This window comes from Pteropus medius, unplaced genomic scaffold, assembly GCF_902729225.1.
Source record: "Pteropus medius unplaced genomic scaffold, Ma_sr-lr_union100, whole genome shotgun sequence".
Lineage (NCBI taxonomy): Eukaryota > Metazoa > Chordata > Mammalia > Chiroptera > Pteropodidae > Pteropus > Pteropus medius.
The window spans coordinates 34,492,094-34,508,018 of record NW_024340849.1 but is presented as its reverse complement, the minus strand read 5'-3'; the positions used below and the strand labels follow the sequence as shown (position 1 = coordinate 34,508,018).

Here is a 15,925-nt window from a genome sequence, read left to right as displayed (position 1 = left end):
CTAGGTCACCAGCTTGCTGACTCACCCTGCCGATCTTGAGAGCTGTCAGCCTCCATAATCACGTGAGCCAATTCCTTAAAATAAATCGTGTGTGTGTGTGTATGTATGTGTGTCCATCCTTCCCATTGGTTCTGTTTCTCTGAAGAACGCTTTCTAATACCACTATGGTATATATGAGCAAGCCAGAGGGGGTCCTGAGGTTTTTCAAACCTGGTATAGGGCACAAATTCTTTGTGGTCTGCAGTCTAGCTTGGCAGATTTTTCAACCATGAGAGAATCTAATACTACTCATGTACACATTTTCCCAAAGTTTCAAGAACCTAAAAACTTTTTGTTGGAACTTAAATGACTACAATTATTAGAACTTCTACAGTTAGTACAGTCAATTTGAGAAGATAACACAATAGGCCACCACATGGCAATGACATGTGCCAACTAACGAGCTGAAGGTTTGTCCCAATCTGTCCCATTGAGCAAGAAGGTTTGAATGAAGGTGAATGAGACAAACAGTGTGAAGAGGGGTAAACTGGAATTCACTCAAATAAATACTTTAAAAGAGGGAATTTTTGAAAAGTTTGCTAACAAGAATTAGTATCATATTATATGTGGCACATCATATGTCATTTCTGATCTCAACACATACATTCTAGGACCTCAACCCCCAGTTGAGAAGTGACCAACCACTGTGCACAATGATTTGGGAAAGCAAAACATATTTTACCTAACATATTTTAGCTAACATAGCTATTTCTATGACTAGAATTAATGCTCGTGAGTTAAATCACTTTCCAGTTATATGGTACCTAAAATACCTTGGTAGTTTGCTTCCTACTTAATACCTTATTTTATATCCAAACTTTTGTTCCAAGTATTTCAGAGCTTCCTGTGTTCAACAAATTTAGACTGCTCAAATAAATTCTACCTCCCTAGCAGTGTCATATGACCTCTGTGGCTATTTATGTGACCTTCCTGACTACACACAACTTATTTTTCATCTACCATAATGAGGGTAGTGGTAAATTTTCCTGTCCTTCAAAGTCATCTGCACCTGTATGCATTTCTTTAACAGGAACCTATTAACGTACTTCTCCAAAAGCCACCTGGAGACTTGACTGTAACCACACCTGTGATTTATAAACAAATACACCCTAACACATTTGGAAATTTAATGTCACCCAGCTTATTTTAATACCTATGTGCAATTTAATTTGAGTAAAATATTATGTTTGCCTGAAATAACAGTTCTTGGGGATTCAGAGTTTTAAAAGGAGAGAGAATTGATTGAATTACAATAATAAACTTTTCTGGAATCCACGAAACTAAAGTGCATAGCTTGAAGTACACAAATAGATTACAAAAATTCACCCTAAGCATGAAAAGGTTTCTAATTTCCTTGGCTGCTTAAGAAGAATCCCAAATACATGAAAGTAAAATAATGACTTTACCTTACAAAGACTCCCTACTTTGGCCATTGTGAATATCCCATTAAAGCCAAAATGAGCCACTTGTACACCTGTTTCCGTTTTTCCCTGACCCCTCCATTTTCAACTGGTTATCTTTCTATGTCTCAAACTGCTCAAGAGTGAATGAGGATGAGACGCTAAAGCATGTTCTCATTTCCCAAGGCCAACTACCATTACCATGGAACTGAAACCCTCTGCCATTAAACTGGACTGTGTCTTAGTTTTCCAGTTAGAAGACAGAGCAAAAATAAGTGATTCCTCTCTCTCTTTGGGGGAAATGTCTATATTTTCTATAAACCAAGGAATCATCAGTTAATTTTAGTAGAAAAAAAAAAGTTATTTTTTACTCTACTAAATGGAGAAATGAAATCCCAAGTGTTTGGAATCGATTGACTGCAAAATGCCTAAAGAATTAAGAAATGAAAATTTCAAGCACAGTCTGGGTATTCTAATTCATCTTTGCAAAATCATTTCTTGAAATGTTTTGTTTGTTTGTTTGTTTATCCTACCTAGAAACACAGAGTTTAGTAGCACAAACCAATGTCCTTGCTTTCTGGTTCTGTATATCCAACTCTGCAATCAGAGCAGTAGACCCTCTACAGGACAAGAGGCCCATTTCCACATTGAGTACCCAATAGTAACTGACAGTAGCTGGTACTCTGGAGAAGAGCAATTGCAGAGCAGATTATTTGTTTTTAAGTGAACATGTGCATTATTCCCTTGCCTTTTTAAGTCAAGAGTTTAGGCACATAATATATATTAAATATAGAAAATCTTAAAACATATCTTGTGGTTTGGAGTGAATTAATCATTAGAAGTCTTATTTATTTGGCTTACTTGTAGGCAAGGTGGCAAGAGTTGGGGGTAATGGCCCCAAATTACTTATCTGAGGAACTAAAATGGAAATTAGAAGGAAACATAAAGTAATAAAACAGACTATAAGCATATAGTGGCAATGCTAAATACCTAAGAATCCCTAACACTGCAACTGAAACTGGTTTTCAGTTTATAAAAAAAAATTGGGTGTAAATTTTAAGTCAGGAAAAATACATACAGACATAGAGCAGAGCTTATTAGAATCATTAAAACATTATTTGCCTAGAAAGAACACCCTGTTTCTACTAGTTACTTAATAAGTGAAGTGATATAAGTAAGAGTCTTAAGCCCAACTGATAAACTCTTATTATCATATACTTACATATAACCAAAAAACATTTTTGGCTCTAATATGAAAATAGGTTGCAAACCATAAATACCAATGGCCCAGGAGAATGTAGAACAGCACTTTTTCTGGCAAACTCTACCAGCCGTGGCCAGTGACATGGAGTTCTTGAAGCACTCTCTTGATGCCAACTGGCTGTGGCATTATCCTATCTGTCTCTCCAATAAAACAATCGGTGTTAGTTTCAGTTGGTTATATTATTGATTTTGGTTACTTAAACATATTTATAATGAAGGGAGATTATAAATAAAGTTATGAATAGTTTCTGTTGTTTCTGTATCAAATATTATGACTGTGAAATATTTATCATACATATTCATCAAAAAGTTCTCAAAACATTTGCTTATGAAGAAATTAACTAAAAAGTAATTAAAAGTACACAGATATTTGTTCTATACATAGAATTTGGTTACATGAAAGTTGAGATTATAACTGATGGTATCTTGAAATCAAGGGTCATTAACAGATGGTATTTAATTTTCATCTCCCTTCCCATATTTTTTAAAAAACATGAAGTAATGCAAGAATTAAATTAAGTGTTTTACATAGTATTCCTATTCCTTTACATTATCTTATGGAGCTGTTATTAGGATCAATAGTCTTAAAATTGGATCATAAGAAAAGTAAAATTATCCTCATCCAAGTAAAATTATCCTCATTCTTATAAATAAATTGAATTAAACATACTTGAATAGGAAAAAATTTAATTAACTAAACATCTACATATATACACACACGAAAGCTAATTCACCATAATGAAGTACACTTAAAATTCACTCCTTTTCCAGGTTCACAGCATGATTTTTTGGAAAAGTTGTCTTATAGTTATTAGAAAGAATTTTCCATGGTAAAAATACTTGACTTGGGGCCAGGAGTCCAGGATTATAATCCTTATACTACTCTTTAGCTGTGTGTCCTTGGGTAAGTCATTTAATCTCTCTGGACCTCATTTCCTTCAACTGTAAACTAAGAAGGTTGTGGTTGAAAAGCTCCAAAGTTCCATCCTGCTCTAATAACCTATGAATCTGTAAGAGATAAAGTTCATAAATATTCCATAATCTTCCTTTTACCAAAATGTTACTTCCAAATATAGATAACCTTTCATGACACAAAGCAAATGTTATGACAAGGTACTTTTCGATTAATGCAAATCCTAAAGTTACTATTTAAAACAATTCAAAAATAGAGCAGACTCTATCAAGATGTTGTGATTTTGGATATTTCAGAACACGACATAGGGATCACATGCCAATCAAAAAAATCTGAATGAAGAAATTATTAACTATAAATTTTTCAGAGCTCTGGAATACTTCCAAATTCCTTCTTTTTCAAAATAAGTTTTTTATAAGAAGAAATTCAGTAAAGTCTTAATTAAAATGAACCCATCAATTATACATATTTAAAGTTTAGAATTATTTTTTATTCCAATCTTAGAAGAAAAGTTAAATCTGACAACAGAAGTTTATATCAATTATTCAATAAAATTTTTCATTCTCCTCTAACTTTTGGGGCATGGCCTATGTCATGGAATTCTATGATGAAAATTCAAATTCAAAAAATTATTCATCCAGGTCAATGCATGGTCCTTAATCAAAAATATAATCACATTCAATAATGATGTTAATAATGATGTTTTAACAGCTAAAGTAATACATTTTATAAAGAGTTTTAAAAAATAAAGCTTGAATGTAAATAGATCCCTGGTTAACCTCTACATGACTTAATTAACCAAGAAGAAAAAAACCCAACACTCTACTACGTGGATGAGTTAATTGAAGATTTAATGTTAAAGCAATAACTAGAAGTTGCAGTAGATGGAAAATGAGTAGCATACATTCTCTTTAATACTATCCTCATGATTATCCTTCACTCACAGGGCTTAATCACAAGTTCTCTGCTGAGATTTTAAATGCGAAATTCTTGAAAATTTTTATTTCCTGCCAGCAGTCAGTTACCATTAGCAAATGTGGGACAGGAAAGTGTTATACACAGCTGATGGGCATCAAGGTACCAAGTTTTATTCCCTCCAAGACAGGTGGTTAAACTTATTTTTCCAGCTGAGAAAGGAAAAAAAAACTACAGAAATTACCCACGACAGGTATAAATTTATAGATATGATTTTTTAAAAATCATGTAACATATAACTATGAAACAATGAGGGAATCCACAAGATGAACTACTTACTCGTCTCTTTCTGAATTTTAAAGCCTCTCCCATTTCACAGACTCTTGTTTCTTGCTTACTTATTCTTTTTAACTATTTTCCTATATTCATGGTATTTATTTTTTTATTTAAAAATCTATATTTTTTATTAAAAAATCAAATTCAAGTGCTTAAAATAATTTATAATTTTGATTTAGCATCTCTAATTGTATTATTTATATCACAGGTAGCATGAGATTTTTTTCGGTTTATCTAGTTACACTAATGTTTAGCTAAAATTATTTTGAATATAAAAACAAAAATCAAAATTATGTATAAAGAGGCAACCCAGTACGGCACTGATTAGAAAACGCACACACACACACACACACACACACACTCATATACACACCCTAAACTAAGCATTCATTACTAATTCCACAACAAATATTTTCTTAGGTGATAACAAACCTGAAAACAGTAAAGCTGAAAACGCCCACAAGTTTGACAATTAAAAGGAGGAAGAGTAGAATGTACTACTTAGTACATTTACTATATTAATGTCTTATAAAAATTAGCGTATAATATGTTATCTGAATCAAGACACCTAAAACCAAAACATGAACCTAAATCTACAACACCTCATGCTCAATACCTACAGATACTCTGTTTAAAATGTTGAAAAATTAGTTGTTTCTTGGTGTGTGATAGTAAAGACTGAAATGAGAGGTGGTATGCATATTAATTAACACAGAAACCACTGAATTGGCTGCAACACAGAGGACTGTAGGAACAGTAATACCCAAGGCATTTAAAATTACACAAGGCTAAATAGGGAAAAAGTCAGTGCAAAAAACTAGACGAACTGAATAAATGACTTAATAGAAATACAATATGTATGCTATAATACTGATAAAATATTGGTACAAATCTTGCATTTACAAGACTCATTCCCCTAATATTAAGAGTTACAAAGAAGTATATTAGAGTTCTTCTCGATTATATATAAAGAAGCAGTCAATAAAACAAAGAGAGTGGCAGGGAAGACTGCAGAAGGTCAGAGAGGCAGCTGTCAAAAGAAGTATGTTTCTCTTTAGAAAAAAAAAGTGAAAGTTTTTATGCATTTTAATTAGCCAGCTTGCAAAAAAAAAAAAATCAGTTGAAGACTACTAATTATCACCTTCCAGACTCACTAACACTTTGTAGTCTAGCAAAAGGGAAGAAAAAGGGGGGAGGGAGAAAGAAAAACACCTTCCCACTCCATGCCATTAAGGAGAAAGAAAATAAAGGTTTCTTCCAGCATCCTTGCAACAGAGATTGACATGATTTATCTTCAAAGAACTTTCTTGTTTACAATACAAATCTTCCCCTCTGCTACAAATTTAACTCGATTATCTGGTGAACAGTTTCCACAATAAAACCTGGTAGACAGAGGAAGTAATAACCTTTCCATTCCCACCCCCCATTTGACAGCCTGCAGGTTTCAAGAGTGAAAACCTCTCTTGCTTATCCCATTAACATGTACCTGTTGAGAGGGTGCAGAAACCCCTGGAAAGATAAATGGCTCGTTTTCTTTTGACCAGACTTTTGAGACAACTTCTAAAGATCTGAAAAAAGTGCTAAAATCTCTCAGTTGCTTATTTGATCCATAAATTTTAAAATTACTATGGGAAACATATCTATCTACTTAAAAGCATCATTAACTCCTTCTGGTCAATGGAATCTACAGTCATTGGTACATATCTAGTCATCGTTGAAGGACAAACTGCAAATATTCAAAGAAATAGATCCATCTGTTGAGAGAGCAAATAAGTGAAATGCAATCACACTTGAGTCCTGGGCAATTCTAATTCACCCTGACAGACTGGGGCTCAGCTTTTAGTCAAGCAGCTGCTCAAAGACACATTTGTGTCCCTTTAAAAGTCAAACACACCAGCCATCCAATGAGGACTTTCAGAAAATCAAGTTTATTCTAAGTCCTCAAAATGCATTTATGCATGCCAGAAACACGCAAACCTCAATTACAAAGTTATAAATTCCAGTTTTTCAATGATAATATTTTGCATTAGGCAGAAGACATCAGAAGATTTTAACTAGCCAATTTCTATTGATGTGAACTCAAAAACATCAGAGGCACTTTAAATAAAACCAGGTCACAGGTAGAAGATAACGGCTTTTCCCAATTTCTTAACTTTACCTAGATGTAGCAGTAATATCTAAACAGCAACAAAAAGTTTCCCTCTTTTTCCTCACAGTCTTAGAATTAACTTTACCTGACCAGTCAAGAAATGCAGAAAAATGAAACCAACATCCAGTCATACTTCAGTAGGCTTTGTTTGTGCCGAACATTAAATAATGCTCTGACAACACTACAGCGTCTTCTCCAGTACTAAAAGCAATGTGATTAATCTTATTAAACCAGCATCTGAACCATGGCCAGATGCAATGGGAGAATAATTAGATTGCTAATAACATAAATATGTATCTATAAACTCCTATTTCCGGAGCTAGGAGCCAAAGAGAAAGTTCATTGTTGAAATACTGATACAAATTAAGAAAACAGTCCATAGAAACAAGATTCCTATGCGGCAGAATAAATACATTTTGGTAGACTGGCCTGTGGCCCAAAGTAGCCTTTTCCTTTTCTTTTAATTTTTATCACTGTTAGGACAGAGAACAGTTTTACTAATTTACAAAGAAATGACAAACAAATAAAAAGTAAAACATCATTTAATTTTAAGTGTGTGTGTATGGGGGTCCCTATGAATCCCTACGTATTAAGAAGTAAAGACCAATCTTATCCATCTCCTGACATAGTTCATGAAGGATGTAAGGAGAAAGGTTCATTGAGCATAATGAAAACTTAAAGTGGAAGGAACTCTTTGGTCATGGCTCCTTCTGCGTATAATAATAAGCAAAGCATGAGAGGCCAGATATGGACTGATCGCACAAATAAGACACTTTGGACTGTTAGTCTCAAAAACTGGGGAATGATTTACAATTGCAAATTTCAACATCATTCACAACACAACCAAATCTTAGCTTCCAGGTGATTTCATAAATGACTGCTGTCAAAATCTTATGAATGTCACTTTTCCCTAGTATTTTGGAATATGAAACTCGGGCGGGGGGACGACAACAACAACAACAAAAAACCTTCCATGGCTAGGTAATCTGAACAGGAAATTTATTATTTTTTTTAACAGTTTATGAAATTATGTATCTTTATTATTGTTAAAAGCATTTAACTAGTGTCAACACTCATGGGGGTTGTTAATTCCCCGTTCATACGCCAAAACAGTATTTTCAAAAACAAATGTTATTTTCTTCCTTTTTCAATGATAAGTCAAGAACTTTCATACCATACTTTTGGAGAAAATTATTTTTCATAGGAAGAACTGTTATGGCAAGAGTATACAAACACAGAGCCATACGATGTCCTTTCTTGCGATAAGAGGCGAAAAGCGATGAACCTGACACACTTGGGAGTTTATTCTCTTTCTGAATTATGAACTTGGTCTTGCCCATATTAACATACAAAACGAGAACCTGTTCACACTGTACTAATTACACACGGAGACCTCTGCTGTTATCTCCACCGTGTAGCATTGTCCTCTGGTTAATTCTGCTTCGTTTTAGTTCCAGACAAAGGCCAACAAACAGTGTTTCCCTATATGAGACCTCTATCAGCCGCATTCCTTCACTGCATCAATTATTTCTTGAGAATGAACCTTTGCCTTTGTTCCCCAATCCTAAAACAATGAATCTGCTCTGCAAGCTATTGGGCCGCCCCACCTAAGCATCAGCAGGAGTTACTAGAAGAGGCACAATGAATATATACTTGTCCCTCGGTATTTGCAGGTTATTGGTTCCAGGACCCTCCTCAGAAACCAAAACCCCCAGATGCTCAAGTCCCTTACATAAAATGGTGTAGTATTTGCACATAATCTACTCATATCATCCCATATACTTTATATCATCTCTAGGTTACTTATAATATCTAATATAATATAAGCTCTATGTAAATAGTTGTTATACTGCACTGTTTAGGGAATAATGACAAGAAAAAAGTCTGTACGTGTTCAGTACAGACTCAACTATTCTAGGCCTATACATAGTACACATTGGCAATAAGATAACATTTAAAAAAATATTTTCGTTCTGCATTGGTTGAATTCATGGATGCAGAACCCACAGGTACAGAGGGCTGAGTGCACGTGCTATTGAGGAACTAAAGGTAGACTGAGAATGCCTTTCTGTTGTCAAAAGAAGAGATGAACATGACATAAATATATGACATTAGTGCTAATGTAAATGTGCTATTTACTGCAGCAGAGTTTAAAGGAGAAAGATGCCTATGTAGGCTGCAGTTGAACCTGAAGCCAGAGAGAAGAGGCCAGACTTGGCCAAGAGTATCCAGTTGCAGAGGACAAGGCTGGCTACAGAACCCAAATTGCTGTTCTCCAAATTGTAGCTTTTCTTCACCAAGCCACAATGTCTCCATGATCTATTTCATAGAAGAGGCAGGACTTAAGGCAAATCAAGCTGAACTGAGTTAGTTTGGCAGAGAAATACAAGAGGATGATAAAGAAAGATGATGAGCTGATAGTCTGACCAGTCATGGAAGGTGGGCCTCCTGGCTTAGCGTTGTGAGGGAAGAGAGTTCATATCAAGTCTGCTATCAGCTCCCAAGGCTGACCTTCAGTGGCTCGCCTGGCCTAGTTACAGGCCTTGAAAACAGGCAAGACAATTACTGCCAGGGAAGGAAACAACAGAGCAGGACTTCTATTATCGAATCTCAAAGCCTCGTAGTTTGGCCTCGGCCTCACCCTTCCTCTTGGAGCCCGCCTGCTGACCTAGATGGAGACATGTCAGAGCTTTTGAGTTGGATGCCCACGTGTATATGTGTTCCTCGCCCCCACCCCGACAATGAAATCTCACATTTCCTCTTTTCTCTCTGGTTTCATCTGGATTTTGAATGTTACTTAACATAACCTTGAAATAAAAGTGTTTTTTTTAAAAGATTGGAAACATATGTATTTGAGCTAATAACACTGTCTACATTAAAAAAAGAAATAACTGTGCTATAATTTGTGTAAGTGAAAGAATCTTAGGAATCATCTAAGACCTATCATTTTATAAATGAAGTAATTCAGGTCAAAGAAGCAGGTGGTATTTCTTTGAAATTAAAACCCTTGAATTCTCAGATGTCTTGATCTGCCTGAATCTGTTTGAGTGAGAAGTGTCAAATGCAGGCAGAAAGAACACTAAACTTAAATGTCAGAGATTCATATTTTGGTTTAATCTATGCTACCCATTACCATGGAGACTTAAAAAAAAATAAAGATGTTTACTTCCTTTAAATCCAGTTTACTAATATGCAACATGGAAAGATCAAGAGTTTGAGATAGACTCTGAAGTTTTTTTTCCAGACCTAAAGTTCTATGACTCTTTTCCAAGCCGAACAAGAGTAAATAATGAGAATAAAGTATATATAACTTAAATGCTTTTATAATAATTATTTACAAAATTTTAAGCTAATCAAGTTTTACAAGGGTACACTTATTTTTTACATATTTTATTTCCTAGCCTCTGCCACACATACATATTTTTTAAAACTAGGAGGACAGGTTGACCTTAGCATTTAAGGGTAACAGAAAATGAGCCTAATGGACAATTAGCCGTTAAGAGTTAGATATATTTAGCAGTTTAGAAATGTACTATCAGTACCCTGAAAGTATTTGGAAAGTTTCATCATCAGTAGATAGAGCATGAATCATGTCTATGTCACTACCCAACCACTCATCTAATCTCTGCCACTGTGAATGCAAGATGCTATGTCTCCAGAGCTGGTTTGTTTCATATTTCAGCTCCACGGCCACAGACACATTCAACAAACCAAAATAAAACCTGCTTTCTGCATTCACTGTCCTGAAATGGGTTAGTGATGTCTCCGCCTGCAGAATTCCACACCATGATCTTAATGAGCAAAAATGCACTCAGAGCTGCCCTTAGCAGAGAGGACACCAAACGGCCAACGAAAAGGCCACACTCAAATTTCTTTGAAGGAGTCACCAAGGTGATAGATTCAGCAAAAGGCTGTGAAGTTCATATAAAATTTCACTAAAGCTTCAAACACTCTTAAAGTAAATTTTCAGGTTGGTATGAAGAGAAAATAGTTTCTTAAGACTTCATTGTAGTGCTCATTTGGTCCCCTTTTAATATCCAATAACTTTTACTTCCATGAAGTAATGTCCTCTAATTGGTAACTCAAGAGTTATTTTAAAAGGAAAAAAGAAAAAAAAGTTCCTGAGGATCCCTGCCCATGTCCAAAGCAGTGGATTTACAAACTCAAACACACAGATCAAAAAAAAAAGGAACTCAAACACGCAGTCAAAGCCCACATTCTAAGACCCCTTATCTTCACAGGCTGGCAAGCAAACAATGCATGGCCATTGAAACGTGTCCATGAATTCTCTTAAGGATGAAAATTCCAAGCACAGAGACAACACAGGAAAGGAAATAGAGGAGGCCAAATTTGTAGAACGAAAAAAAATTTCTTTGCTAAAATTTAAGAATACTAGAGGAGTGGTCAAAAGTACAAGGAAGTATTCATAGAATATTTCCTTTCAACACAATCTGTACTTATCAGGCCTTGGGTGAAATAATGAATCTGGGTGCTAGGGTGCAAATAAACTATATAGATTCTATAGCAGTGCAGCCCACTGTAAATATTATGTGAACCGCATCTGTAATTTTAAAGTTTCTTGTAGTGAGTTTTTTTTTAAAAGGGTAAAAAAGAAACAAGTGAAATTAATTTTAATAGTATATTTAATTTAACCCAACATATCCAAAATATCATTTAATATGTAATTAATATTTTTTTAAAAGGAGACATTTTATTCCTTTTTTTTTGTACTCAGTCATCAAAATCCAGAGTAGCCTCATTACAAATGCTCAATAGCCACATGTGACTACATGCTGCCATACGGAACAGAACATTTAAATGCATGAATAGTTTTAATGGTCTGGAATGCAGAATTGTCAAAATGCTATGATAAGCCAGGAGAAGGGGAAAAGAGATTTAAAAAAAAGCATATGTTCATCAAAGATGTGGCATAAATATTCCCTGTTGCCTGAGAAGGTGAAATAGAGATTAGGCAGACATGATATACGAATGACTTAAATTCAGGCGTTGGAAAGCACTTTATAGCTACTGGTACTGAAACATTTCTACTACAGGCATTTATATCATTCCTCTTCCTCAGACTACAGTACAAAAATGAGCAGGATTTTAAAAATAACTTATAATTAGCTCTGAAAAAGGAAAGGGGATATCACATACTACTGCTATATATTCCATCATGTTTTTAATGATGAATCCTAGTGAATATAAAGTTACCCTCTATAAAACACTGAGTAATTTATGTAAACCGCAAGAAGGCATAATGAAGATATGCATTTTCCTTTTTAAAAACCTAAGGGAAAATGACAGTATAGTGAAAAGGAAAAAGACTATGTAAAACAGGAGAATTTGGAAAGAAATCAGATTTCCTGGCATTGAGCAGTGTCATCCCTCTACTCCAACAATTAAGATGTTAGGAAGAACAAGAAAACCGGATTCTAAAATATTTCCAATTTACTCCAGGCTTATATGCACACACAACTAATTATTTTTTCCACTGATACTCCAATGTACAATTAGTACAGAAATGTGTTCAACAAGAATAAGTGATTAAATATTTCATATCTGAATTACTTAACTTTTATTTGAATTTATTTCTAAATTTAACTGACAACTGATGAGCAATAAAATGGGCTTTAGTTTATTTTAAATGGTCTTCTTCTCCTTTAACTTCTGTAGTATGTAGCTGTCAAAGACGGTTTTTAATAACGACTCACCTATCAGACTATATTTCAACACTGACATTATCTAGGTTTGGTGTCAGTAAAATACTTAGGTTAATATAGCATGAGAGGTTTTAGTTATGGGCCTCTAAATTTTGAGGCCTTGAGTCTGTATTAATATGCCATGACCTTAGGCACATTGCAACCATTGGCTCAATCTGTCCATCTTCTAGAAAAATCAATGTAGCACTCTCCATCTAAATTGTAGGTTGCTTTATTAATAAATACTTTTTAAAAGTATGTTACAATAAACAGTATTAAGGTTTACCTTGTTTGTCAAAAATATTTCGGCTCCCAGTGGTTCTCAGCTATTTTCCTGCCCAACCCACCAGAGGGAAATGACAAATCCTTAAGAATGACAGGACTCGTAGGTGGTGACTCAGTGATGTCAAAAAGGGAAGGTGCCACCACCCCCCTCCACACACACACACACACCCCCTCACTCTTGGAGAATGTATCTTGCCTATTAAAATCCACTGAGCCAATAACCTTGGAATACCAGAAGTTTCCTGCCTTTACTTAAAGGCTAAGGACCAAAGTGATACCCTAGAAAGAACTGGAGATACCCTAGAAAGAGCTGGCTCTTGCGGGGGAGTTATAGCTGAAAGATTTTATGGGAGACATTCCTGACCAAGATTACTTAACCCACAAGGTGCCACAGTGATCACTTTCACCAGAAATGCCACATAGAAAGGGAGCATGAGTCATATGGTTTTAATTCCTGCCCTATTCTTCAGATCCTCCAAATCGGAAGATGCAGGAATGTGTCCAGCATGAATCACCACGCTCTTCTGGGGCTTACCCTTCAGTACCTATCAGTGACTGGGAAGAGGAAATCAAATTAGTCAACCCTTAAGGATTCTCTAACACAGGCCAAGGTTTCCCACTGGCTGGTGACAAAGCTTCTCACAGATCACTGGAATCTTTCTCAGAGAATTTTCCTGAAATCACAGCCCTTGGCTGTCAAGCTCGATGATCAACAGGGAGTCACCTGTAGCCTCATTAGAACCATACCAGAGCCACCACGATCTATTTACTGGCCAGCTTTTCCAGTTTGCCCAGAATATTCCAAAGTCAAGTAACTAATGTTAAAATTATTACTTCCATTTACACAAACGTGCATTGTAAGTCAATTTTTACAATGATTTTTTTTAAAGTGACAGAATGAGTAAGACAACTGAACTCTACTTCGCCTTGTATGACCTGGTCTAGATTTGTCAAGCACGTATCAAGAAAATATATAAACGCAATCGATGTTATAAAATATGAATACTTATTTTTTATTAGGTCAGTTTGTTTCTCCGCACTATATCCTTCCTTGAGAAGGCTTGTCCTTTATTCCGACATTTTTGGTGTTAAATGGTGATTTATTTAATGCAATGGTTATTTATTTATTTAAAATGGTGTTTATTTAATGCAATGTTTCTCAACTAATCTGAAGTGGAGCCGAGGTGGTGATGCTAACACAGGTGAGCGGCTGCAAATACGGAAGAAGCTTGCTTGCTGCCACTCATCTCCTGCTGTGTGGTCCGGTTCCTAACAGGCCACAGATGGTATCAGTTTGCAGCCCAGTAGTTGGGGACCCCTGCTCTAAAGGAATAGCTGCTTGTTTTACGTAGTAAGTACCTATCTTAGGAATGAAGAGGGAAGAATCAGTATTTCATCTTTTTAAAAACTAGATTACTCAAATTTTGTAGGCAGGGTAGTGTTCATTAAACAGCTTCATCTCCCACAACTGTGCCTGCAGTCCGGTTTTCGTACTCTTACAAATTACAAATTACAACGTATTTAAAATAAATCTTCGAATTCTCCAAGTTTAAAAAGTGGCTTGTTCGCCTTACTCGTATTTTTCATACTTATATTTAATATTCCCTTAGAATTAAAATTGATTTCTACAACCAAAAGGAGAAACAAAGACACTCAAAGAGACATCCATTCACCTACTTGTGAAAACCAAAGCGTTCTAAATAAGATTAACTGAGACTAGAAACCCCAACCTCAAATTAAGAAAACTAAATTCATGTAGTCAGATATGTGACCCTAGGGGAATATGGCTAAAGGAAAATGATACAACTGGGACAAATGTTCATAACCAGCAGGTCAGAGATATCCCTCCCAGGCTGACCACCTGGCCCCTCACCGGTAGGGAATACACAACCGCCTGGGCTGCCCACACCAGGCTCACGGCAACAGCTTCTCTTGTGAGCTGGTTCAAGGAGATTTTATGTAAGTGCCCCTAGAATACAGAAAGAGGTTTCATGCTATATAACTCAGGGACTAGAGCTCAACATCACTATATCATAAATTTTATTCATGAAGAATTTAAACTATCAAGAGAAGTATGCAGCCTTAAGATAAGATGAATTACACAGATGTGTGCACAAATCCTGCTTTTGTAAAATGTGGCTTTAAAAATGCTGACTTTTTGTTTTATTTTGTGCTATTTTTAAGATAAAAGTGACCAGTAAAATGATAATCACAGACCTGAGAGGCATCTCAGTAATCACATAGTGCAAGCCCTGCAGTTTACAAATGAGAAAATAGGCACACAGCGATAATACATGACCTGGCAAGGTTACACTGAAGTTAGTAGATGAACTGACCATGAAATCCAGATCTTCTGACTCCTAGACTATTGCTCTTCCTGGTAAGGTAGGCTGCCTGTCATCTAAATAATATGCACACTCCTGGAAAAAATTGTAAGAGCTTTCATATATCCCAGCCTAAGTGCTCTGACTTAATTTATTAAAAATAAAAGCAAAGAATGGTGATATGATATCTCCATCTTTATTTAAATCTTATCTGTCTTCCTGCCAAGTTAAGGGCAACACAGACGTCTTCATTTTCTGTTTTGCTCTGCTGAGTTTTGTTTTTTCCCAATGATGTGATTCTATATATACCATAAAATGGAATCTTTCCATTTTTCTATTTGATAATTAATATTCACATATCTCTATTTTTAAGGACGGAAAGTAGACTGAGGTTGAAAGAAGAGTAAGAATGAAAGGATGGGGATGAGGAACCAACACTGATGGTGCCACAAATGTACTGAGGCATATTTACAGCCAAGCGAAGTGCCCCATCATCTGTGACATATGACTTTTAGTAACATCAATTTTGGTTCTTACTGTTTCAATGTAATTAAAGAAAATAATCCACCTATTATAAAAGAACAAATTTCAAAGTTCTA

General features: G+C 35.4%; 1 protein-coding gene across 2 annotated transcripts in view; it reads right to left on the bottom strand.

Annotated features, from left to right (window-relative positions):
- CDH2 (cadherin 2) overlaps positions 1 to 15,925 on the bottom strand; it is a 196,711-nt gene that overhangs the window by 128,962 nt on the left and 51,824 nt on the right. The gene's annotated exons all lie outside the window — the stretch shown is intronic.